At 43.1% G+C, this 26,156-nt stretch overlaps 1 protein-coding gene across 2 annotated transcripts in view; it reads right to left on the bottom strand.

Moving 5' to 3' along the window:
* The window catches only part of GARRE1 (granule associated Rac and RHOG effector 1), a 64,427-nt gene extending 41,544 nt beyond the window's left edge, over positions 1-22,883 (bottom strand). The window contains exon 1 of one of the 2 annotated variants that reach the window (XM_068202473.1): positions 22,728-22,883. The gene's annotated coding sequence lies outside the window, so the exon portion shown is untranslated. Of the gene's footprint in view, positions 1-21,822; positions 22,167-22,727 lie in introns of those variants that run through there. The other variant, XM_068202474.1, reaches the window with a different exon arrangement.
* Positions 22,884-26,156: the final 3,273 nt, after the last annotated feature.

Here is a 26,156-nt window from a genome sequence, read left to right as displayed (position 1 = left end):
TTCTCCCAGGGTGTCCCATCCCCTCTATGGGGGCAGATGGGTGCCAGCAGCCAGCCTGGAAGTGCCCCCATGTCCTCCCTGCCCCAGCTGGGGACCAGAGCTCCCAGAACACACTCCACAGGGCCTGTTAGCACAGTTCAACTAGCATCAGACTGAGCACCTCAAATTTCAACAGAGTAGTTTATTAATTTGGAACCTGCTCTCAAGTTAGCAGTGAAGCAATTACCAACCAAAGCACTGAGATTTGTTAAACCAGCAACCTGGTTTTATTAACTCAAAAGACCAATTTCACTGATGATATATCTACCTAGTATTTATAGACAGTTTCTGAATTAATTTATTATGCTTTTGTCTGGAGTTTTCTTCCCTTCAAGATGACACTCCTTAAAGCAACAACAGTAAATTATTTGTGCTGATTTCTGTCTTTTGCGTTTGTATTGAAAAATCCTGTCAGGGTGCATTTCTGTTAGGTGCCCAAAATGACAAGCAAAGACAAAAATATGTCCACACCCTGCCCAAAAAATAAAAATAACCAACAATTCTGTAATGAAAACCACTCAGAAACAGAGAGAACTGGAAAAGGCTGAAGAACATCAAAATTGGGGAGTTAGGTAAGTACTGAGGGTCCTGCCTGCTCAGCTCTACACCACCTCACTTCCAAACCTTAGACCTTCAGAAAAAAACCCAATAAACCTGTGTAACTACACTCCCTAAAAGATACACGTGGAATGCAGCTGTCCCTCAGTCAGATTCAGACTTGCCAGCCCAGTGAACTGGATTTTTCCAAGGCAGATCCTACTGTCCATCAGGAGACTTCTTGCATTCTGTTTGAAGTAAAACATGTAACACTTGAAATAGCACTAACTCAAGTCTCAGCAATGAGATATGAGAGCAAAAGGAAAAGCTGCTGAAAGGAATGTGTTAAATCAGAGCTTCTTTCAGCCTCGTGTGTCTCCGCCAGCGTCAAAAATAGACACCTGTGTCAGATCAGGATCACTGCTTCAATCCTCCCCAGGCAAAAGGTGCTCGCATTATCTGTTTCGAAAGCAGGAGCAGCTCCCCTTTGAAAAGAGAAAGGGGAGCTGGTCCCCCACAAAATAATGCCCATTCTTTTGGGAGAGCAGCCTAACAAAGCCCCTGCACACAGCAAGAGAAATTCCCACACACGACTATCAGCCAGGGGAGACTCCAGGCTCCATCTCCCATCTCCCAGAAGGGTGCACTCACCACCAGCCACAGGCACACACCCCCAGCAGAGCTGGGAAATGGGCTAGGATGAGGAAAAAGCTCGTGGGACCAGACTGAGAACAAGCATAAGCAGCACAAATTTCTGTAGAGAAGGCACAGCTCTGCCTCCCAGAACAGCTCACCTACAGAATTCTTTGATCCTACAGGACTGCTCAGAAAGAGACACCTGTGCACATGGACAGCCATCCCTGGGAAAAATAAACTTCCCTTCCAAACAGAGGCAAAAACTGCAGGAAGGGTTTCAACCCAGGGAAGTGAGCTGACAATTTCTAGAAAATCCTGAGATTAAGTTAACATGTTCCTGTAAATGATCTTTTTAGGCCACAGATTTCACTTCCTGCTGAAGGAAAGTCAGGAAGGAAAGGCTGAGCTGGAGAAATATTCAATTAAGCCTATGTGGAACAGGAATATTACTTGGTCAGGCTTATGCACATTGGTCCAGTTATGGCCACCTGAGACAATTCCCAAGTCTGTCTTTGCACCCCCACCCAGCACATCACATCCACACTTGAAGTCCTTTGAAGCAGAAGCCACCCACGTGGCAATTCCTCTTCACCCTGTCACTCCTGGTTACTGTATTCAAAAGTAGAAACACAGAGTCTAGGATGGTGTTTTCTTTTTAAAACTTAGCTGGAAAAACAAGCATTAAGAAAACAAATTTAATTGTTTCTCATCTGTGTACTGGAAACTCCAAAAATCACCATTTCCCAAGTTTATGCAGAAAATCAGCTTTCATATGGGGGGTGAACACAACACAATAAAAAACAACAACAAAAAAGCCCAACGCTAAACCATCCTACAATCCCATGAGGTTACAGTAGACATCTTAAACCTCTGGGCTCACTTCAGTAATGAACTTAGGCACATGTTTAGTTCCAGGTCCAGTCAGTGGTGTCTCCCACAGAGTCAGGTAAGAGTTAAACTCCTTGTTACACCACCAATTGCAGCTTTCCAGCATAAACAAATGTCATATTTCATTTTCAGTAACTGGGAAGAGATGTTTTCAATACACATTTTAAGATCCATGCTAAAAAATTTCTACTAAAATGTGTTAAAAAGGTTTAGGAAATCACTTTCAAGAGCTTAGTTACTGCTGAGTCAGTGCAGATCAAGAAACCAGGCAGAAAGCTCCACGTAGAGCTTTATTCTCATCAATTTAAAAGGATTTGTCCATGGACTCAAACACTGCAGAAAAAGCTTCCACACTCAGAAAAATGGGAGTAATTCCCACTCTTTGACCAAGTACATAGAGAAATAAATGAAAGACATTCAACACATCTTCCTTCAACAGTTACGTTCTTCTGAGGAAGCTTTCATTGTCCTGAACAAATCACACCTTAAAGAAGACTTGGAAAGACAAGTGGGAATAAGAACCCAGGTCAATACTACACTATTCAGGCATGACACTAACACATTATATATATATATACATATATATATAGGACTAAGGGACTAAAGACACCAGATTAATTAGGGATAAATTTATCAACTCATACACAGAAAAAGAATCCGAACCTCCCACACAAAATGATGGGCTCTGGTCTGATCATTACCATTGAGGAAGGTGATCTCAGTGCTACAACTGGCTGGTTTTGCTAAACATCAGCCTGATGCTGAATGGCAGAGTCAGAAGAATAGATCTGGAAGGGAACAGCCATGCTGGAAAAGTCAGACACATTCTTATGCCACTGCATAAATCCATGGTTTACCCACACTCCAAATTTAGTGTGCAGTTCTGGTCTCTTATCACCCTCCCTGCCAGAGGGGCTCACTTGGGTTACTGAACAGTCTGACCACAGGCTCAGGAAATCCCAGATGCAGCAAGTTGTTGAGAACAGTTTTAAATCAGTATTGCCCACAAATTCACCCTGCTCTTGCCTTTCCCTGGATATCCATTTATAACCTTCCAGGGACAAAGGAGGTTGAGGTGGATCCCTTCTGGAGCCCAAATCAGCCACTTTGTCACTCTCTCCACCCCCAGCAACCACTGAAGGCAGTGGAGCAGTCCCCACGACAGAAGTGCCACAAGGACAGCCTGTTTACAACTCCTCTGCAAACAGAAACATTTCCTCATCCCAGCTCAGCTGTTCCCTCTCAGACTTGCAGCCCTTCTGTTGCTCCTGCAAACACAGATACCACATTTCAGAAATGCCCCAGGACCTGCACTTCCCAGCACACACACGTTTGAATTTTCCCACTGAAATAAGTATCCCTAAGCCAAACTGTTTTAAGAGTTTGTGATGCTATACAACTTTTAAAAAGCCAAACTCAGTAACTTCAGTAGGCATTTTAATTATTTCAGTACTGTTAGATAAAAGTAGTATTTCAAGGCAGAGAAAATTACAGATCATCTACACATTTAAAGCTCTTCTATGAAGAAGGAAGTTCTGAGTACTAGAAACATGAGACAGATTATATACAGCAAATCCTGTAAAGCCTGTGATTTTTTTTTGCCTGTTTGCAGTAAGGATGATGAAAGCTTTCAAAACATTTGGAGTAACTCAACACCAACAATCTTTCCTTACCCAAATTACTGTGCTGCTTCTGAATTCTCAACACTTGCCACAGAATTCATCTACAACATTCTCGATACCAGACTACATCAAAACAATGAAAAAACCCTGCAAATGCACTTTCTTAGCTGCATTAAAGATACTAATCCCAGCCCCCTTGTATAAAGGAAGTGGCACACTAGCATGTATTTCCACATGGAAACTATCCTCTTTGTCATTTAATAACTATTACCATAAACACTCCTTTGTGACAGAAATTAAAGCCTAATCCAATATTTACTAATATTTGTTCTCTTCAGTACAGAGTAGGAGCTTTATGTTAATGCTCTCCCAACTCATTCATTGAAAGTCTCCTACTTGAGAAGTATTAAGTATTCTGAAATGATATTAATTTCATTTCCAAAAATAAGAAACAGGAGTCCATATCAGAAAAATATCAGCATAACCCCTCAGTGCCATGGGACAGTTGCAGCCACGGGGTTTTGCTGTCTGTGCACACACAGATTGTCTCCACAGCACAGCTCCTGTCCCAGGAACAGCCTTTCCAAATGCTTTATGGGCTCACTGTATTTGAGCAGCAGTAAATTCATCACTGAACAGCTGGAGTTTTGCCCAGGAAAACAAACTATATTCTGCACTGAAGAGAGAGACATGATGATTACGCCTTTCATATCCCTATCATGTTGAAAATTATGGAATTACCAGAAAACTGTAATCATGAAAATGTTAAACTAAGGAGAAAGTATTTTTACAGCAAATGAACATAATTATGTTTACCATATTTGGGCCCAAAGCTGGCTGGTAATTCAGTCTGTATATAGACAGCAGTATCTGATTCACTGTCACAGGATATGAATAAACCAGAGCAATCCAGTGTGAATTACTGTCTCCCTCCCCATAACAAAACCAAACATTAGTGTGTACATAATACTATAAAAACATAATACTACTGTAAATAGCAATTCCATAAATAGTAGTAGCTGGAGTAGTTTTTATTCTAATCCTAAAAATCATTCTTGAACCAGACCTCTGTAACAGGAGACTTCTGCAACTGTCAAAATGCTTTATTTCTAACAAATCTATGGTTTGTAATATATTATCACATGCAGAACTAATCTCTGTAGCTGATGAAGGAACAGTGGTGACAAGTAATTTGAGATCATAAAGATTAGCAAAGTAGAAGCAGTAGCATGCATACTTCATAACCTTTCTTCATTTTTTCTGATCAAAAAAGCTGCTTGTGAGTCCTGGGCACAGAATTCACCTCCTCATTAAGGCCGGAATTTTTAAAGCTTAATTAAATATAGATGAGATTTTTAAAATAGCCCTAACTCATCTTGCATAGCTGGGGCCAAAATAGGATTAGTTAAAAGATCAAATATAGCACCCTTCCCGTTTATAAATCTCTAATACAAACTCAAAGGAAAAGACAGAGCCCAAACTTGCCACCTGCAACATTTCCCCCTTCAAGACCACCCAAAGCTTAGTGCTTATCTAGCTGTTCAGCCTGCTTTACACAGCAGACAACTGAAAAAATCCTTGCCGAGCTGCTCAATCTTCTGCAAGTGCTGCTAACAGCTGGTTCAGGCACAAGCAGTGGGACAGAGGATGGATCCTCCTCCTCCTGCCCTGTCCCAGCCAAGGCCACAGCAGCAGCAGCTCCCAGCGCTGAGACTCCAGATTCCAGTGCCCTCCATTAGCTGCTCCAGTAATCCCACCTGCTATTTCAGTCCACACAATAATTTGTTGCCTTTCATCCACACAACGTAAATGCCAAAATAAGCCACAGGTCAACATCAGAAAGCTGCACACTGAGGAACTCTGCAGCAACCTTGGGTCTCCTCCACCCACTCCTTACACAGAGAAAGCTGCAAGAAATCTCTGTCTTCCAAAGCAATTAGTTACCTGAGGTTTACATTTTATATGCTTTTCCTATGAAAACTAGCTCGATTAAAGTTATTTTCCTTTCATTAAGAAAAGCAAGTATTTTAATATTTTAACGATTGTTTTGCTGCTTCTTTTAAAACAGAGTTAACATTCTTAAAAACAAAGTTAATTTCTTTCAACACAAATAAATTTACACATTTGGAAAAGAAATCTGGTGTAGATGCTACCAAGGAGTGTAAATAACTTTCCCCAAGAGCTCTTTGCTAACAAATGCTACACGGAATTCTGCCTGCGCTCTCCTCCCTCCTTTCCCTCCTGGGAAAGGCACACAGCAGTCACACCGATGTGCACAGAAATACTGATGGAGTGGGATTTTTGCCCTTTAAAAAAATTGCCATGTTCTTAGGTTGAAAATTATTCACCAAAGAACTCCCAAATATTTCCCAATAAAATCATCAGTAGTTAAATAATTATCATTCCTAATCTACAACATCTAAAATACAGTCACACCACTTTACCATATCCTGAAATTAGAAGTACTGGTAGTTTTATATAAACTACCTCAATCATGGGCATGATTTGTCACCAGGTTATGTGCCAAATATTTCTGCACTGGGTTGTGCAAGAACTCTTTTGTGCAGCAGAGGATACAATGGGATATTTATGCTGGTATAATGCATTTTGAAAGAGAAACAAATGTAATGTTTTAATCCATAAAACAAATTAACACAACGGGATTGATCTATTCAGTAGAAATACAACATCCAGAGGCAAACCTGGAGATTTAAACTCGGATTATTTTTCAGATCTTTCTGAAACCTCAGGTGTGTTCCCCCTGAAGCACCAGGTCCCAACAGCAGCACACACCCAAGTGGAAGATCCCAAGCCCACACCTAACAAAATACATGCTAGGGGATCTCTCCATACTCCTTAAAAGAGCTGGATTTTGTTCACAGACTAAGACAGGAGAGAGACATTTAAAATTGTAAGTGGCATCTTCTGATGCGTCAATTATACTTAAAATTTATTAGCAACATGAAAGACTAAGCTTCAATTAAGTTTTATTTAGATGACTTGAGCCATGCTGCCACTCCTTCCCAGCAGCTTCTATTGACAAAGGGCTTTTCTGCTGCACTACCAGTGACACAGTCAAGTTCTGCCAGCCACGAGACATTGCAAAGATGCCAAATACATTTAAGCAATGTCTCAATACCAGCTGATGCATCTACCATGGATTTGGCCAGGCACCTTCCAAACACATTTCCCCAGTATCAGGTTTAGAGAAAGTGACCTTTCCAGCACCAGGACTGTCTGTGCTGGCGCCAGGACCCCCCCTCTGGTACCAAGCACTGCCCGTGACTAATCTGGCAGCAGCAAGGAGAAGGCTACAATGCACAACGCTCAGCATCAGGGCAGCTCCTCAGCCTGGCAATTCCTATTGTGTGTATTACTGCAAACTCCCCCAGGCACCATTTTTAGCCACTGCTGGACTTCCTCCCTTCTCCCATCCCCCAGCCAGGCTCCAAACCTTGAAGTAACCTTGTTCTGTTCCCCCCCCAAAGACAGCTCCATGCCTGAAACATAACCTCTAATCTTATTTTCTATTTCTAGCATACAATTCACGACCCTTATCCCAATTTTTTAAATTAAATATCCTCCACATTGCACACTCTGCTTCCGACAGTCAGGACAGCGCATGGAGTATGTCAGAATTTATAGCCATATGTTTCTTGTTGAGGACAATTTAACATTGCTTTTAAGAGCATTAGAAACAATGTATTTATACAATACAGGTTTAAAGCTCTCTCTGGAAAGTATACTAAATACTACTGTCAGTACTCTACTAAAAAGAAACAGCTTAATTTGTTGGAAGGTTTATCTGAAGACCTTAAAATACAACAGATCTGCACTTCAGGGCAGTTTGTAATGCAGAGCATTAACTTCCAGCAGTTATTCATACTTGAGAGACTATCTATGGACATTAAGCTAAAGTCTTAAAATTACAGGGGTCTGTTACAAAATTTCATCTGACACCATCTATTTATGAGAACTTTGCTTAAACTTGTTTGGGTTTTTGCAATGACAAAATATGGCATTTGTTTGCCATTGATTCTCTAACATTTGTTAAACAAAGCCAATTAAAAGTGCCCTACTGGACCAGACACCCATCTAGGCCACAAGGGCAGTGGTCAAGACCTCCACTTTTAATTAATGACCATTATCCATAACCCTCTTTCCTATTTTTACCAATTATACCCGCTCTGTACAGTTGCTAGGGCAAATGTTTTTCCATGAACAAATTCTCGCACAGAAACACTTTGATACAGAACAGCTCTCAGAGGAATGAAAAAAGGTTCTTCTGTCTCTGAAGTGCTGAAAAACAAGAAGTTTCCAGGATGCATCCCAAGCCTGGAGGTTGCAGCCTGACATGGCCAGGCCCTTGTGGAGCTGCCAAGAGGTACAAGCACGTCTGGGTTTGCACCAGCCGCTCTGAGCACGCCTCTGCCGACCCCAAAATGAGGATTTCAGTCCCAGAAAGCACCCCAGAGCAAGGGGCAGCCGGGCACTGCTGAGCCAGGGCTGTGCTCACCCTGCAGAGGGGCCAACCTGCTCCCTGCCCCTTAGGGACCACCCTCACTGAAACTGAGGGGAAAAAGGGAATTCCCATGGACCCACACCCCAAAACACCTATAACACACCAAGACAGAAGCAAGTTTTTCATAACAAGGCCAACTATACAGATATGATTTGATTAATGAGAGAATTAGCTGACCTAGGATGCAAACAGCAAAGAAACTGCCACTAGAACTTCACAAAATTACGTTCCAAATTATATTTCAGATATAATCAGTTACAGGACATCTTGACCACAGAAGCAGAATTAAGAAAGAGGAATAATCCTTGAACCATAACATTAGGTGTTATGACACAATATGTTAATTTTTTTACATATAATACCTTATCAATGTGCTTGACAATCAATACGGGCTGTTTCACACCATTTTGCACAGGCAGTTCTAGTAAATACCATCAGTTTGTTCTACTTCTCTCTCCCACTCCTTCTGCTTCCATCCTATTCTCAGCAGGGCATAATTTCAATTTCTTACCAGCTCCACACAAATTGAACAGTGTAAGTGGGAGGACTGCCTCCAGCAATTAAGAATAGAAGTAGATAAGTGAACACATACCAGACTAGAGAAAATCAAGTGTGAGAACTTTTTAAGGTAGTAGAGCTGGATTTTGGAATGGACTGAAAAACAACAGAGAAACTACGAAGTCAAGAGTCACCTCATTAACATATTAATCCACCACTGGGTATCATGAAACAAAAGTTATCAATGCCAGGAGCAGGACACCCAGGAGCAGCCCATGACATTCATTCCCAGGTGACTCCTGGGGGACAACAATACCTTCTTTCCTTTAAAAAAGAAACAGATAAAATTACACTGTCAACATAAAGAAATGCAAGTCAGGACTGCCTCATCCCTCAGCAAAAACATAATCTTATAAACTCATTTTTTGAATGGTAACTTCATTTGAGTCTTAAGGGTCAGCATTTGAAAACTTCTCTACCACATCTCAAAAAGAGGACTCAAAGCATCTTAAAAAACCTCACTGAGATTCTCATGTCAATGAATGACAGCCACAAAAATTTATCATGCCACTAGGAAAATATGTGAAAATATGTTTTCAAAAGGATACTGTTAGTCAAATGGAAAAAGAGTATCACAACAGCACTGTCCAAAAACCCAGCTATTTCAAAATACTGAATTAATTAAGCATTTTATGGACACCAGAGTAATAAAATGCATCATTTAAAGAACAAATATAATATTGCTTGTCAATGTAAATAAGTTAATTTTCCCACAGTCTCTGCCTTCACTATGACAGGTACTGAAGCAATTCTAAGTCTTCATTGAGGACAGCAGTAGAGTCTTTAATTTTTCAGCACTGTTTCCACTCCCATCTTTCACAAACTTGTGGGGAGACAGCATAGGTGGCTTTAGTTATGCTAAGAATATTCTTCATTATTCATAAAGAATGAAACCCAAGTTGTACCAGAGTGAATCCATACATGATACCATTTTAAAATCATTACTTCATAGGGAAAGGGCTCCTGGAGCACAGTCACTGATGCAGGCTAGAGCTGCATGCTGAACTGTGCCTTCATTTCCAATAAATGTGCAATGCACATTCAACTAAGTCAAAACAACCCTTCCAACACACAATTGTTTAGAGGAAACATTCAAATTACTAATGAGCACATGAAAAGCTTTGAAGCTCACTGAAAATTTAGGATTTTTTTTTTTTTTAATTCTGAAAGAAAACCTGAGAACTGTATTTTGAAAAATCAGCCTTTCACTTGGAGCACTCGAGCACCACCAGGTAAGGCAGGAGGTGCTGGCAGCAGTGCTGTTATCACTGCTGTCCATGCTGGAGCACGTGAAATGGACACTGAGCACCCAGGGCCTGCCGGTTTTCTTTGGCATTTAACAACAGTCATTAAACTAATGTTTCAAAATTATTAACAACTCCATTGAAACTAGTAAACATGATCCACAAGGATACCAAAGTGATCTAGTAAACACTGAATTAGCCACTGTGCCTTGTGACTCTGCTACCTGCCACAAACTCCTGGCACACCTGGCTGCGCTCACACAGCCTCCCTGCCAGGGAGCCTGCTGGGAGGACACTGCAGGTCCACCCCCCTCAAGGACCACAGCAGGAATTCTCTACCTGAACACAGATCTCAGCTACGACCTTCCCACACACTCACTGCTTCCAAGTCCCTCCGGCTCCAGTGGAACCATCACACAGCAGCTATGGCTCAGCCAGGCTCATTTTGGACAAAACTCAATGCCTATGCTCTTCCGTAAGCAATATTATGGAAACAGCAACTTCCACAATGGCTCTGGAGAAGGAAAGTGAAATTATTATTCTGGAAAAAAATTTCTCCTTGCATCTGCTTTAAGATAAGCAGCACAGTAAGAAAGCCCAAGTGGTTGGGAAGAACCCTGCTGCTAGACCTTGACATCTAAGGCTTGAACTTCCACTGCAGATCTTTATTATGTTCTCTATTTAATGGTAATTATCCTTCTTCCACATTTTTCCCCATTATGCAGGCTCTGACAAAAACCTGAACTTGTGTGTCCTGTGCCCCTGAATTACTGATGGCAGCAGAAAGTGCCAATGGCTACAGCACAACCACACAAAACAGCAAATGCTTCTGCAGGAGGATTTCCACCCACTGCTGTCTCCCACAGTGCTAGATGGGAAAAAGTAGGGAGCTGTGTTCCTACTCCACCAATACTCCTTCCTTCTACAGCCCTGTAAGGATTTTGTTCTGCTTTTAGAATTCTGTTAGGCAATTACAATACCTATACTCTACATAAGTCCACAATATGTATCTGTTAAAACCTCTCAGGGAACACTATAATGCATAAACACAGGCATGCCACGTTTATTTTCTGCATTTCTATTTAAAACATGAAGTTCGGAGTTCCCTGCAAATTTTGAACACGAAAAACATTTCTTGCTTCCAATTCAATAACACTGGTCTATTTTCAGTTTTGATTAACTCCAGCCAGCTTAAACCCCACAGTATTGGACAAGCATCCTTACTACACACTGAGGTATTCATAGATTTGGTTTTATCCACAGCAATACAAAGATGGATTTCCTGCATGTACCTGACGATGCCTGTTACGTGCACGCTGCACCATGCATGCTCTGCCCACTGAGGGAGTCAAATTTCAATGAGACATTTTCTCAAAATTCCAAGTCTAGAAATAAATAAAATAATTACCTTCCTTCAAAGCATCCAGTAACACTCTGCAGCTGGAGCAGGCCATACCACTTTGTGCATTTATTTTATTAGGAACAATGTGTTCTAAAGACAGAACTGGGACTAACCACAATCAGAGTATTATTAGATACACCAAGGGGTTTTATCCTCTGCTACCACTTGTGCATTTACAAGAAGCAAGGAGAGTTTAAGCAGTGCTTTAGCTGCCCCAGGGACATTAACTCGCACCAAACTGAGTAACAATAACAGGAAATCTTTTGCATTTTCAGCACGGCAGATTCCTCTCCCCATCTTTCAGCTAACATTCCAATCCTCACTATGTAACACATACTATGAGGAGAGTTTTATATGGCAATTAAAGTTTAAAGCAGGAAAAAAGGGTAAAACTAAAAGTAAGAGCAAAAATAAGCACGGGGGGAAAGGAGAACGACTGGATTCAGCAGCATAAAAAAATGAGATGACTCTGTGCCTGGCAATGAAACTCATTAGTTTTCACAGCATATCAATATAACAATATTCAAAATTCAGATGAAACTATATTTTAGGGCTCTCAAATGCTATTAGTGAGGCATCCTGCCGCTTTCAGAGTTGCTGCATGCCTATCAGCAAATCACTTTAAACAGCAGAGTCACTTGTAAAATGGAACCTTAGCTCCTCTTACAGCTAATGTTTTATTCTGTCTGAAACAAAATTATTCCATGGACTGCTTTTCCTATTTTTCAGGTGATTATGCTGGCATTTCTTTGCCTCTGAAGTTGAAACATACACTCTGTTTAGAGGTCATTTCTTTGTCCAAACTTTGGTCCCAAAAATGGATTTTTATTAGTCAGAACTGACACTTGTTTACTACTAATAAAAACCATTTCAATGTTAAATTAAGCAACCTCTACTAGTAAGCACCTGGAAGACAACTACTCAAGAAAAAGCATCAATGAAAAAATCCTGTGGCATGGAGGTTTTTACCATATACCAATGTTGTAAATACCTGACTTATCCTGAACTTACAGAATGTTTTGGGTTGGAAGAGCCTTAAAGCCCATTTCATCCCACCCCTGCCATGGGTAGGGACACCCTCCACTATCCCAGTTATCCTTGGTTATTCCAAGGGCCCATCCAACGCGGCCTTGGACATCTCCAGGGATGGGGCAGCCACAGCTTCTCTGCCAGGGCCTCGCCACCCCCACAGGGCATAATTTCCTCCTAATATTTAATCTAAATCTACTCTCCCTCTGCAAAGTCCATTCTCCCTTGTCATATCACTACATGCTTTTGTGAAAAGTGACATATTTAAGCTTGTTATTTATAAAGGAAAGGGGCTTTACCTAACATTTGTAATTCTAAAAGATTACATTGAATAGTCTCAATTACGTATTGCGTTCATGACTATGAGCAGTTGCTTTGCTGTGTTTCTTACTACACTCTTCTCATGTTTAACAAAACCCAACATTTTGAAAAAAAGACAAGAATACAAACAAAAAAAAAAAAAAAAGGAGAGGCACTGCAGTGTAAGTGCAAGTAAGCCACAAGTACCTGCCACACAACCTTCAGCTCACCACCAGTCCAGGAGGATGCAGTATCTTCCATAAGGAAGAACATGAAACAGCAGTGGAAGAAAATCATTTCACCAGTGAAAACAAAACCAATTCTTCCCTTTACATCAACTACAAAGCATCACTTTTGAAGTATTAGTCCTTTAAATGCTGGTTCCTACCAAAGAGGCACACAGCATCTGGCCTGCTCTGCTCGAATACCCAGCAAAGACAAAGGCATCCTGCACCTGAGGACACACACTGATACACGTAAGTCAATCTGTCAAGTGTTTCCCTCCTCTGAGGGTTATTCTACAGCTGCAGTTACCATTCCCTGCCTTTTTTCAGAATATATGAAGTGGGTCCTCTGAGATCACGAGGTCTGGACTGTTTCAGACAGAAACCCACCATTCTTTGGCCAAAACACTACCTGCCTGTGACACTGTAAGGCCAGGGAAAGCCACTGAACTACAGCACTTGGGTCAATGGTGTGATGTAAAAGAAGAAATTTAAAAAATCCTCAACAAAAATCCTTAGCAACAGCTAAATAAAGGATTTTAAGTCCACTAAGGCAACAGTGCTTTGAGGCACGATGAGGTTTTTCACATGCTACTGAGCACAATAATCAATATTCACACACAGCTACTTGCAATTTTGCCTGAAGTCTTCTGTTCCAAATTATACCAGTTTAACTTTGCTCATATTAGAATTCATTTTAGAGAAAAATATTTAGCATAGACGCAATATGCAAGATGCCCGGCGTTCATATTGTAACTTATTCTTCAACACACTGAACATCTGAATGAAAACACAGCACGCCTTCCTGGGAACACTCGTGATTATGAAGACTGGATCACTTACAAAGCTTTAAGTCAAAAGGAAAAGGAGCATTATTATGTAGTGTAGAAAATTTAGTAAACTATACTTAGCCTTGTTTTTCTAGGTCTTTCATTTCCCATGCAGTGAAATACAATCAACACAGCAGAGAGAACTCATGCTCCAGACCAGAATTTAACAAATAGCATATGCAAAGAATACCCAATATATTACCTCCCTGAAACCATCAGAATTTCTGGAAAGAAACTGCTTCATCTGTCCTACAACAATTACAGAACAAAATACAAGTATTACTTTTTAGCAGAAAGCAACTGACTGAAATATGTCGTTTTCTCCTGTCTCAGAACACGACTTAAAATACCAGTAACAACATACAACATCACACAGAGAAAAGCACCCACTGGCTGCAATGTGAAGCTGAAAAAAAGCCCATAAAAAAGTGAATGTCTCAGGAAAAAGAACAAATGACAACATTAAGCCAAATGCTCACAGTCACACAAAACCAGCAGCAGTCTTCTTCATCTCTCACACTGCACAAACTTAAGGGCCATGAAGGCCTTTCAAGTGAAACACAGCAAAAGATGCTGAAACACAAGAGAAGACAGTCTAGACAGACATTTCCATCAACAATCCCACTAAGTTCAAGGGAATCATGAATAAGAGGGTAAGGATAGAGGAACTTGAAGAACAGCAACATGCCAACCTACAGAAATGTCCTCAGAATCTGACTTGAGAAGCTTAGTTTAAAAATCACTGCAAATTGTCACAACCCCCCCATCCATGCACTGCACAAGCAACAAACTGTGCAGCTGTTTAAGAACAAATGACACCTACACACTGTGCCTTTACAGCCAGAGGAGCTCCTCTGCTACCCTGAGCCAGAGCAGCTCCCACACAGGGCTCACCTACCACACCTGGCCACAGAACGCCCTTCAGAAATGTGCCCAAATACACAGCAACCACCTGGCACCTCCTGGCAGCCGAGTGCCAGCTCCTGTCATCTGACAGGGACCTGATGGTCACTGAAATATGGGAAAGGAGGGCACACACAGAGGAGCTCTCGTCTTCTAACCCACGTTCAGAAGCACAGGCACAGCGCAAACTATGGTCTGTTATTCATTTGTCTGACTGTATCAGACAATCCCAGTCAAACCTCCTACAACCCAACCATTCCAGAAACTAAGACTGGGAAAAAAACCCAAACAAGCTCTTTTCCTGCTACATCTTCAAAGGAAGAAAATGCACTTTACCCAAAAATCATTTCCCTAAATCTTGTGTGTCAACTACAGATTTAATCTATCATACCAATTCATCACCACAAAAATGTAACATTCCTATACAAAAACAAAAAATGTATCATTAGTGGTTTTCAACAGATTTCATATCCAGAAACATCTGCAGAGCAACAGATTCATTTAACCAGTCAAGGAACTTTTCTAACCACTAAAGCAAGCAACAGATTTACTTCAAAATAGCACAGGTTAGATGTACCACTTTTCCACATGGAAAAAGCTCTAAGTGCACTTGACCAGAGACTGCCAAACCAGACCATACTCTGTCCCACAACCCAGCATTTGGTCTTAAAATTGAAATAGTCTTTCATGTGAAAGACAGCATTTAAATTAGCATTGATAACCTGGATCTGTAGAATATCTTTGCTAAGAAGAAGGTATGAACACGTCTGTGTTAAATTCATAGCCAAATTTTATACAAAATTTGATAATTATCAAACTTATTTTTAATACCTGCCTAAAACTTCACAAGGTTTGCTCCTCTTTGGGCCTGGAATGAGGTCAAAGTGCTGAATTCAACATAACAATCTGTTGCCCTGGAAATTATTGCAATGTTTACACAAAGAAGTTTATTATGAGATCTAATAGGATTGCTCAAAAAAATGTTTTCCTTCTCCTTCTGAAAGCAATACAAGACAGACAGAAAGACTCCTTTGAGTAAGGACTTCTCCAACATTTTAATACAGCACCAAGCATGTTCCCAAAAGCAGAATGTTGCTATAACATGCTCTGTTTTTCAGGGTTTGGTTCTAGTAACTGACATTTCCTTCCAGGACTCCATAGAATTTTCATAAGCATGAAACAAAAATAAGCCACAGAATTACAAGTTCCCATACACTTGCATCACTTTAGGAAATTTAATTTTTAGTTGACCTACCCTGCTCTTCTATACATACACTTCAGCAACTTCTCTTTAAAAGCAACCAAAACAAGAGTAACACTACCAAAGCCTTAACCTTGTTTCTATCAGACATGCACCTATTCACACTGGTGGAAGGACAATTTATTTGTACTGCACTAGGAGTTACTGAAGCACAGCCAGTTTGCTCTCTGTACGTAAGGAATGTCCAAGTACCCACTCACATCTCTGCTCTCCTGCCAACAGCAGTCTTGGTTTCATCTGCGCCACTCACAACTGAACTCAGTAAAACAAAATTCTGATCATTACCAAGTTTCTTCATTCTCTTTTGTTTATTTAGCAAATTAAAGGTTTTAGCTTTTCCTAAAGAATACATGCATATTTAGCAGAAGATCTATTTTTCATCATCATATTAAAGTTTTTGATTCCATCATTTGCTTGCAACTGCTCATCTCATAGAGCAAAAAGGGTTGATCTTATTGCCTTATTATTTAAATATTTGCAAGTTGTGTTGCTCAGCCGAAAAACCACAATACCTAACTGTGTCTTTGGTAAGAGGCTAAATGAAGTTTGTTCTGCAGCTCAGAAACGTGCACTGATGAAGCAGGATTCTGGAACAATGTCTTTGCACAGTTTTAGTGAATGCTATTCCACACCACCTAGCCTTAACTCCTGCTTGGACCAAGAACTGCAGACCACTCAACAAAAGCAGCATTGCTACTCTCCCTTCCCACCAAGTACCTTCTCTGCTCAGGATCTTTCCATCTTTTACAAACACGGGGCCTCTAACAAATTATGAACACCTGCATTCATTTTTACCTGCATTTGACAACCATGGTTTCTTCTGAGCATTTGCAGATTACAAACTCATCCTACACTGAAGTTCCCCTGAAGAAGAACATACAGAACTGGAAGAATAGCATTTTTAGGTACCCTCTTCCGCCTTGTATTCTTCCTCCTTCCACATAATACAATACCATCTGGTGCAAGACTTGAAAATAGCATTCTGAGAAACATTTTGAAATACTCACCAGAAAGAGGTTACGTTCCTCAAATCTTTTGGAGTCTGGCACAGAATTACATTTACCCACTGTGATCCTTCCCCTGTGATTCCCCAGTCTTCCACTGCAGCTGTGAGGATGCAGACACCAGAAAAGTCTTTCAAGAAGAGGAGTTTTTCTGTGTGTGTCCTTCCTAGGCACTACAGCTCTCTCTGCTTTTCAGCAGTTTTGTTAGATGATCATATAAAAAGAATATCTGGCTTCTTCAGGATGAAATTGCCAGCTTCAAATATTTTTAAGGGACTTTAAAAAATATTACCATGTACTTAGGAAAAGATCTCCAGATTTTCCTGGAATGTGAGCTGCACACATCCAGGTGCTCCAGGACATTTAGGTGTTTGGACTCAAAGTGTTCCCAGGTACACAGCCAACTTCTGTAATATGTACAGAAGAGCAGGAAGTTCAACTTTCATTAAAAAATACCTAGGAAAGTTGCCCTGAACATCCTGGTACGAGACAAATCTTGTGGACACACTTCAAAGGATCTAATTTTACCCCAGTAAATCCAGAGGAATTCCCAACATCATCAAGAAACTCACAAACATACCAGTTATGACAGTCAGGTAATCTACTTGAGAAACTAAAACCACTCAGTTACTGACAGGATTAGAGCTAAATTTCATTGGTAGACAACCCTTACATGAATGAATCACACTAGAGATGCCTGTGAAGAAATGGAAAAAAGGTCCATCACAGTCCCTTCTTCCTGCTCCTCTCCTACCCTCTCCTCTACAACTCTGCTTTAGAGTTCCCCAAATTTGTTAAAATAAAGCATTAACGAAAATAAGTTCAATATTATAATTCCTATCAAGGGAAACAAACTTTCCCTTACATTCAGAAGCTGTTTAGGTTGAGGAGATTCATTCTGTTCCCATGTTGCAGAGTACACGACACAGAGACCGAGGAATTTTCTGTAAGTGGACAGTACCATTTAAATGTCAACTTTGAGTGCACAACTAAACAAGAGTCACACCTACAACACTGCTATTAAACAGCCAGTTGACGTGTTCCCTTCCAGCATTCTAACCAGCACATAGGTAGTGTCAGGAAAGAGCAAAAACAGAATAGCTCAACATGAGGAGTGACCAACAGGGTGGTGGAAGAATTTTCCTGTTGAAATTTTCCAAAGAATCTATCTTTTGCAATGCTGTTGTACAGAAATGCTTATCAGAAAATGCTAATGCCTGACAAGTACCCTACTGTAATATGACTCAATAAACCAAAACAGAGTCCCGTTGACCCCAAACCCCCAACCACTTGAAAAAGCAGAAAATTTGCTGGGAAAGCCAGCCACAAAAGATAACGAAGAAGGAATAATGAAAGTCTAGCTAGCCTAAACAAGAAAAGACTCATCAGATATTTCAGGGAGAAAATGTCACTAAAAACATAAGCAGGAATTGGTCACAACTTAGGGACACATTGTGAAGATGTTTCCTAAGGCATCATTTTGTCAATGTGACCCTAACAGTAAAACATTAGGCAGTTACTCTACAGCAAAATTTTCTTTTCAGTTTTTGGTTTGCTATTTAGCCAATACAGCAAAAATTCTATCTGCCAGTGCTATCGTGTTCTCCTATGAGGGCTTTCCTTAGAAGGAATAATATTTATTTCCTTAGTGAAAATGGTTCTTCAAAGCCAAGTCCTAGAATATCACACTTCCAACTTGAGTTGGATAAGCTGCCGTATGTTATCACCAGACTGAAGCCAATTTGCCATCGATGGAATGCAGTATCACAGCTGGGAAAATGCCTGACGTGCTGCACAGCCTCTCAAAGATGCCTCAAAGGCTCACAGAGCCTCAGCTACTCCCACCTCAGAGCCACCCATACACTCACAGACATCCCAGGACTCCCCCAGCTGCACCCAGGGTCCTTTGCATTCCCCTTCTCAGCCCTTTTCTGTCATTCTTCAAAGCTTGACCAGCATGTCTAAACCTTCTACTCTGCTTTTTCTCACATACACTCACTCCTTTTTCTTTTACTCCAAAGCACTCCAGCCTGAATCCCTGGAAGTTGGTTTGCCTCATGCAAAGCTTGTGACCTTAACAGAATCACACAGATCAGTTCCCCAAAATTTATCTTAAGTAACCAACATACTAATTCATTAATTACAGCAGAGTAAGACAAGATTCACATTCCAAGACCACAGTCCTCAAAACAATTTGTCTAGTCACATTAGAGCTCTTCAAAGTGTAACACACCTCATTACTACCAAAATTATCATTCTGAAGTTCCATTTTAAAAGTCTTTTTTTCTCTCCTCATTTTAATCACCATTTTGACAAAATTCAAGGACTGGACTAAACCAGTTTATCCACAGAACACCTCAAGATTGGAATCCTATCAGACCAAATTGGCAATTAACCTGCAAAGCAGAATTTGTGAATGGAATGTGTCCTATTCCCCCACACACACCATAAGGGCTTCTTTGGTGGCTGAAAGGACAAATGTCTGAACAGCTCCTAATGTAAAACTGTCTTGAGGTACGTGAACAGCAGAAGAAACACAAAGCTAAAGGTGCAACAAGCACTACTTCAAACTTCTCACTGAGTGTGAAACCCGTCTTTAACATATTCTACTTAACTTTCAAAACATTTTTTCATCCTACAAGCCAGAATTACAGACTTTACAGGTATCAAGACACAGACCTCCTATGGTTTAGATCCACAGTCCCCACTAAGTTTCCAGCACATACAAAATCCAAACAGAACCTGGAATGCACCATGGCCCAGAAGCAAGGGATTGCCTGCAGCATGTCACCATCACTCAATGTCCAAAGGCCGGGGAAGGGCATCCAGACATTTTGCCAAGCTCTAGGAGGAGCAGAGCAATTACAAAACAGATTTTTGTCAAGTGCAGCAGCACCAGTTGCCCTGAGAGCCAGCCCAGCACAGTACCCTGTGATGAGGTTACCCATGCTGCTGGAAATGTCATCTTTCATGTACAGTATAAACCCTTTCTGTAGCAACTAACAATACCCTGGCATTGTTTGCAACACGTAGGTTGTTGCACTGGCTAACACCCAAATCCATTAATAATATTCTATCTACCTACAATCACCACAAGAAAATACTCATTCTCAGCCCTGACTGGTTCTGCAGCACAGCAGCAAGCTCCTGAGAGCTGCCATACTCCAGCAAGTTCCTGTATCTCCCTGTGCAGGTATCTGTCTGCACTGATCAGACACTTCTCTAAAACTCTAGAAACACCTTGAGATTACTGGGAATAAAGGCGCTCTTTTCATACAGCACAATTAGTCATATCAGCAGTGATAGCTATTTTGATAGCACCCATTAATCACTATCATTAGCAGGATTTCTGGTGTACCAGCATTCATTGTACCAAGAACAAGTCTTTTCCTATTACAGTACTACCACACAAACAAAAGCAGCAGCAGCACAATTTCTCTTGACATAACCCTGCTTTGAGCAAGGCAAGTGGCAGCACTTAAAATGACTGTCAGTGTCAGGTTTAAAGAAAAACTTATTAAGGACAGAAAAATACAATTGTTTTGCTGCAAAGAAAAAGTGGCCATCATTTGTATGCTGAGGGAGAAGGGGTGTTGAAAAGCAATAAACAGTGGGAAGAAGTGGGGAATAAAGATCTCAAGCTGGAGACAGCACACCCTCAGAAAAATAAGATGCCAGTGACCAAATCCAAGCTGATGCTCAAGAATCAGAAGAAACCTGGACTTCACTTTTACACGTCAGTAGCATATATTTGCCTTGTTACATTTTATGAGGGATTATTTACCTGTTAGCCAAATTTAAGAATCTCAGAACAGACTCTCAACTAGAAAAAAATTCCCTGTATGCATTGTTTCTAGTTTCCTAACCACCCTGAGTAACTCCTGATGGAGAATGAGAGCAGCCAGCGGAAGCATTCCCGCCTTACACCGAGGAAGCAGCACCACAAGGTGCATGGAAAGCAGTGGCTCTGAGCTGCTCCCAGCCTGGCTCCTCCAAGCACCAGGAACACGTACATCGACCTGAAACACATCTTCATCACAGCCACATGTTAAATACGTAGAATGTTCTGCTGGGAAGGAAAGAACAGAAAACACAGGAAGAAAGAAAAACCTTCTGCAAGCCTTGAACCTGGAAAACTTGCCATTCTTTACAGAAGGCTCCAGCTTTATCTTCTGTAGGAACACTGCCCGGTAGAAGACTCGAGCCAAGTGTAAAATCATGTTGGTACCCACGATACACAAACAGCACCTGTGCACATCCCAAAATGGGCCAACACTGCTGATCCCATGAGCTGCACACCAAAACCTGCATGTGGCCAGGAGCCACACAACACATTCCACACACCTCAGAGAGGTGAGTGAAGGGGAGCTTCAGCTGCCTGTGCCCACAGAAAACAAACACATTCCTCAAGAGCACCGCTACCTCTCTGCCAACAGCACTCAGCTGAGGAAACAGAAACATCCAGCAACAACAGCCTTAAAACGCACCAGCTGTAGATGTGAGATTGTCCAACAGCCAGCCCGGCAGTCACAGATGCAGTGCCATTTTGGGAGCCAAGCCTCAGCCTCGTGCCAGCTGCATATGCCTCCGAAACCACCGCACGAGCCACTCTGTAACACCAAGTTCACTGCAGCTACGCACCACGGAGGTATGGCTGCTTTTCACAACAGCCAGACATCTGTGCCTCTATAAAAACAGTAATGATAATAATAACGGCCAATGTATACCTGTAACAGGGTTTATAACCTCACATAAAACAAACAAATAAGACCTTCCGACTGCTTTCAAGTTCCTAAGCCGACATACACCCGACAAATACATACCTCTACCATGTCCTCTGCACTCAAACGAATAAAACCCCTGAAGCAGGTAGAAGCAAGGGAGCATTGGTAAAGTTTTAAGCTACAGCCCAAAATGCGTTATCCTCTTCTGCTGGCAGCTACCATATGCACACAACATAAGGCTCGGCAACAACGAGCGGCACTTGCAGCTCGCATCAGGTGAACAATCTGTACGCAGCTCCTGCAGCGGCCGGGGACGCTGCTGCCCGCAGGCCCCGGGCCGGGGGGCGCGGAGCGGCCCGGGGGCCCCGAGCCCGGCCGGGCTTTGGGCGGCGCCGCCGCCGCGCTGCCCGGGGAGCTCCGGCCGGCGCCGCCCGGGAGAGGCCGCGCGGCGGGGCCGCCCCAGCGCCGGGGGCCGGCGGGGCCGGGCCGGGCGGGCGCCCCGGGTCACCGTGGAGCAGGAAGGTGCGCAGGAATTCCCGCAGGCGCAGTCCTGGCCCCGCCGCGCTGCCCGGGCTGCCCGCACACGGATCACGGGGGGGCGGCCGCAGCCCCGACACCGCCCCGGGCTGCCCCCGACACCGCCCCGGGCTGCCCCCGACACCGCCCCGGGCTGCCCCCGACACCGCCCCGGGCTGCCCCCGACACCACGGCCGGCCCGGCCCGGCCCGGCCCCGCCGGGGCACTGCGGCCACGGTCCCGGGCACCGCCGCCTCGCTTTCCCCGGCCGGGGCTCTCCGCCCGGCCCCAGCCCCCGCCGGCGCCTCCCGAGCGGCCCAGGGGCTGCCCCGGGCGCTGCCGCCCTCCGCGCCGCGTCCCCCCGGTGCCGCGGGCGCTGCCAGCCCGGTGCCCGCACGGCCGGGCCCGCGGGCCGCGCTGCGGGGCTCGGGCGGGGCCGGGCCGCGGGGCTCGGCGGGCTCGGCGGGCTCGGCGCGGCGCTCACTCACCTGCCCGCGACAGCCCCGGGCCCCGCGCCGAGCGCTCCGGAAACGGCGGCGGCTCCGCCGGGGCCGGGGAGGGGCCGGCGAGGGGCGGGCGGAGCCGCGAGTGACAGCGGGAAGGGGCGGCGGGAGCGGGCGGGCGGCGCCGGCCGCCGAGCGCAGCGGCGGCAGGGGACGGCAGCGGCGGCTCCGCGGGGGTCGGGCGGGTGCGCAGGGCCCCCGGGACCGGCCCCGGGTGCGGGGCGAAGAGCCCGAGGGGCGGCCTGGCGGCACAGAAAGGGAGCAGGGGAGGAATGAATCAGTGAATATTTTATATCAGCTTAAAATTGTCAAGGTTCTCACTCTGTTGTTTTGGGGTCAGATGCAGCGTCCCGATTCAGGAGAGCTGTTCGAGACGGAGATCACCGGCGGCACCTGCAAAGCTCTGGTTTCCTTTTCGGTCCAAAGTCACTTTCTGGACAAACTGCAGGATTTAACACTGGTGTTCAATGCGTTTATTTGGGAATTAAGTAAAACGCACAAACATCATCTCAAACTGATCCCTTTGACATAATTGTCATGGTGCTACCAGCTTTAGGAATTGTTCAGAAATAGGCCTGGTCTAGGATGTGAGGTTTAAACTCGTTTCGTACTATTTCTCAGGCTTAGTGCAGGTTTTATACTGAAAAGTTTGTTGTACAAAATGATGTATTTTCAAATCCTGTTTCCACAGAAAGAGTCTCTGTTAATCCTGTCTTCCTTAGTAAAAGGTGGTTGCTTTTTAGTTCTGTGACTTATTTAGAATCTTGCCTTCTAAATGCAACAAGCATTTAATGATGTACAGAAATGTCTAGTAAAGGTAGAAAATAAGGTAATGTGTAGTAGTAGGAGAGTAGTTAAAAATTGTTAAAATACATGTAAGCAAAATTTTTGCCTACAGGGCTCAGCATCCAATCATCTGGCTCTAATTCCCCCCCAAAAAACCCAAACCCACACATGTGGCTATGATACTCATCAAGTGAAAATAACAGTAATTTCAGTGCCGCTAATCAGAAAGCTCTGTGGGAAGAAGTGAAATTGTCAATTTATTGGACACCTTCTAGCCACAAGCTAGAAATAGTCCGCAAGTAGCGTCTGCGGGGAGCTGCCTGGGAGCAATCTGTGGCTTTGTTTCCTTCTCCAGAACAGATGGTTGCTGGCAGACCGGGCTCCTCATCAGTGCCTTCCCTCTGAACTCTTCTGATTCTTGTATGTCTACTAAGCATGTCTCTTCCCAGTAAATTTAGTCCTCAAATTAAGAGATACCTGGGAAATACTTGGAAAGACATAAGGAAACAGAAGGCTGTCATATTGTTGGCTCCTTCGAGAGAGAGAGGTGTTGAGTATTCTTTGTACTGCAAGAGTACAATAAAAGGCTGGAGATGGTAATCTTTTACCTTTTTTTTTCTCCTGTTTTTAACTGAATGGTTGCTGAGATACTGATTTTGAAAAAAGATAGAAAGACCGGTGAGGTTTCAACAAGGTTTTGTTTGGAACAAGGTATAGTTGTGAAGTGGAAAAACTGAGTGTAAAGGGAGTCAAAAGAAGCTGAAGAGGAGGGGAAAGAGAAGATGAAGTACTGGGATGAAATTTCCTTCCTTTCAGGACAGATACTGAGGCAAGACCTAAAAGTAATAAAAAAAAAAAAAAAAACCAAACAAACAAACAAAAAAAAAGCACAAAATTCCTCTTGTTTTCTTGGTTTAGTGTTGCTTTGCTTTGGGGTTTCAGGAGTGAAGAGGGCGGTACTCACAGCGGAGTGCCGTGTATGTTTGGGGTGCCTGTGGCCCGCTGTGCACCGGGCTGTGTCAGGCTGCGCAGAGCCGGGCCTGCGGCCGGAGGACACAGCCCCGGAGCCGCCCTGCGCGCTCACTCGGCTTTGCGGCGTGTCCCGCCGGGCCTGGCCCAGAAAAGCTCCGCTCTGCTGAGCCCCTGCTGCCGGTTCTGCGCCCCAGGGCCCCCTGCTCCCCACGGCCCCTGCAGGACGCGGTGCTGGCCTGCTCGAGAGAGCCGTGTGCTGCTTCCAGGACACAGGGCTGGGCAGCCGCTGGCAAGCGCTGCTGCAGGAGCTGAGCACCGCGGCTCTTGTAGCTGTACCCCGTTTGACCAACATGCGGCTTTACCAAGAGATCCCAAACCTGCACGAGCCACTAAAGTGCACTGTATTCACAGGCAGAAATCTCTTCTGCAGACTGTGTCTTACAGTTCAGTACACCAGCGTGTTCTTTCTCGCTGTCTGGAGGTATATATGCCCTTATTTTGTTATCCTACTGATTTAATTGTATTCAGTGGAGTGTGCAGAGATTGGTTCTGTCAATGCTAATAGTCATATTTTTTATTTTGACTCACTGGATTTATTTACATATTGTTATAGGGTTGGTTTTTTTACAGTGCTGTATAACAACTTTTAGCATGTAACTGTCTCTAATGAGCAGACATTTCGTTTGAAATTTACTGCAGATTAAATTTATAGATTGAGAGCATAAAGGCACAAAGGACATGTAAGAATTGTAGCCTTAAAGTTAATGTGTCTTACCAGATGGCAGGAATTTTAGGCAGACTGTGAAATAAATAGGAACTTCACATTTCCTGATACTAACAGAGCATGAAAACACGCAATTCAACAGAGTGTATAATAACCAATGAAGAATAAAGAGGAAACTCTCAAGGGCTAGAAAATATGTGGTGTAGGTAGCTATTGTGACATTGTACATTAAAATTCTTTTTCTGAGGTCTTACAATGCAATATTTATACTGAGTCATCTATTTTTAAAATTTTGTGAATTCTATTTTGAAAGATGGTCGTATGATTAACTATTTAGTAAAGTCCTATGTAGATCAGCATAGAATAGATGTATTCAGTAATGTTTTCCCCACTGATGTTACATATATGAGAAAAGTGCTTTCCAAGACTTCCGCTGAATAGGACGGGAAGGAAATCAGTGCGCAGTTTAAACAAAAACATGTAACAATGTTTTTTAGAAAAAGAGGAAAGCAGCTTTGAAATGTATTATGAGTACAACTCGTTGTTATGGGCTGTAGGAGGAAGAAATCATTAGCATGGGGAAAAAGCAGCACTGGCACAATAGCCATGTGCAGATGTTAATAAGGATATGCCTATCAGCAAGGTGTGGGATAAGATTAGGAGGATGAACGTTAGTAATATAATCCCTAAAGAGTGTGTTAAAGGAAAAACCTAATACACAAGAGGTTGATTCTGTTAACCAGATGGAGATGCGTTTAGGAAAAGGAAATGTGGGGAAAACCAGGGTGATTTTGGAAAACAGACCTGACCACTAATGTCCTATTGTATCAGCAGTGATTTTCCCTTTGTGGTTAGTAATTACTGTGGATGCTGCAGTGAGAGCATGTTGGCGAGCAGGATGAGCAGAGCAGTGTTGCCCTGGTGTTTGGGCT

The sequence above is a fragment of the Anomalospiza imberbis genome, chromosome 12, assembly GCF_031753505.1.
Source record: "Anomalospiza imberbis isolate Cuckoo-Finch-1a 21T00152 chromosome 12, ASM3175350v1, whole genome shotgun sequence".
Classification (NCBI taxonomy): domain Eukaryota; kingdom Metazoa; phylum Chordata; class Aves; order Passeriformes; family Viduidae; genus Anomalospiza; species Anomalospiza imberbis.
This window is presented reverse-complemented; position numbering and strand designations above follow the sequence as displayed.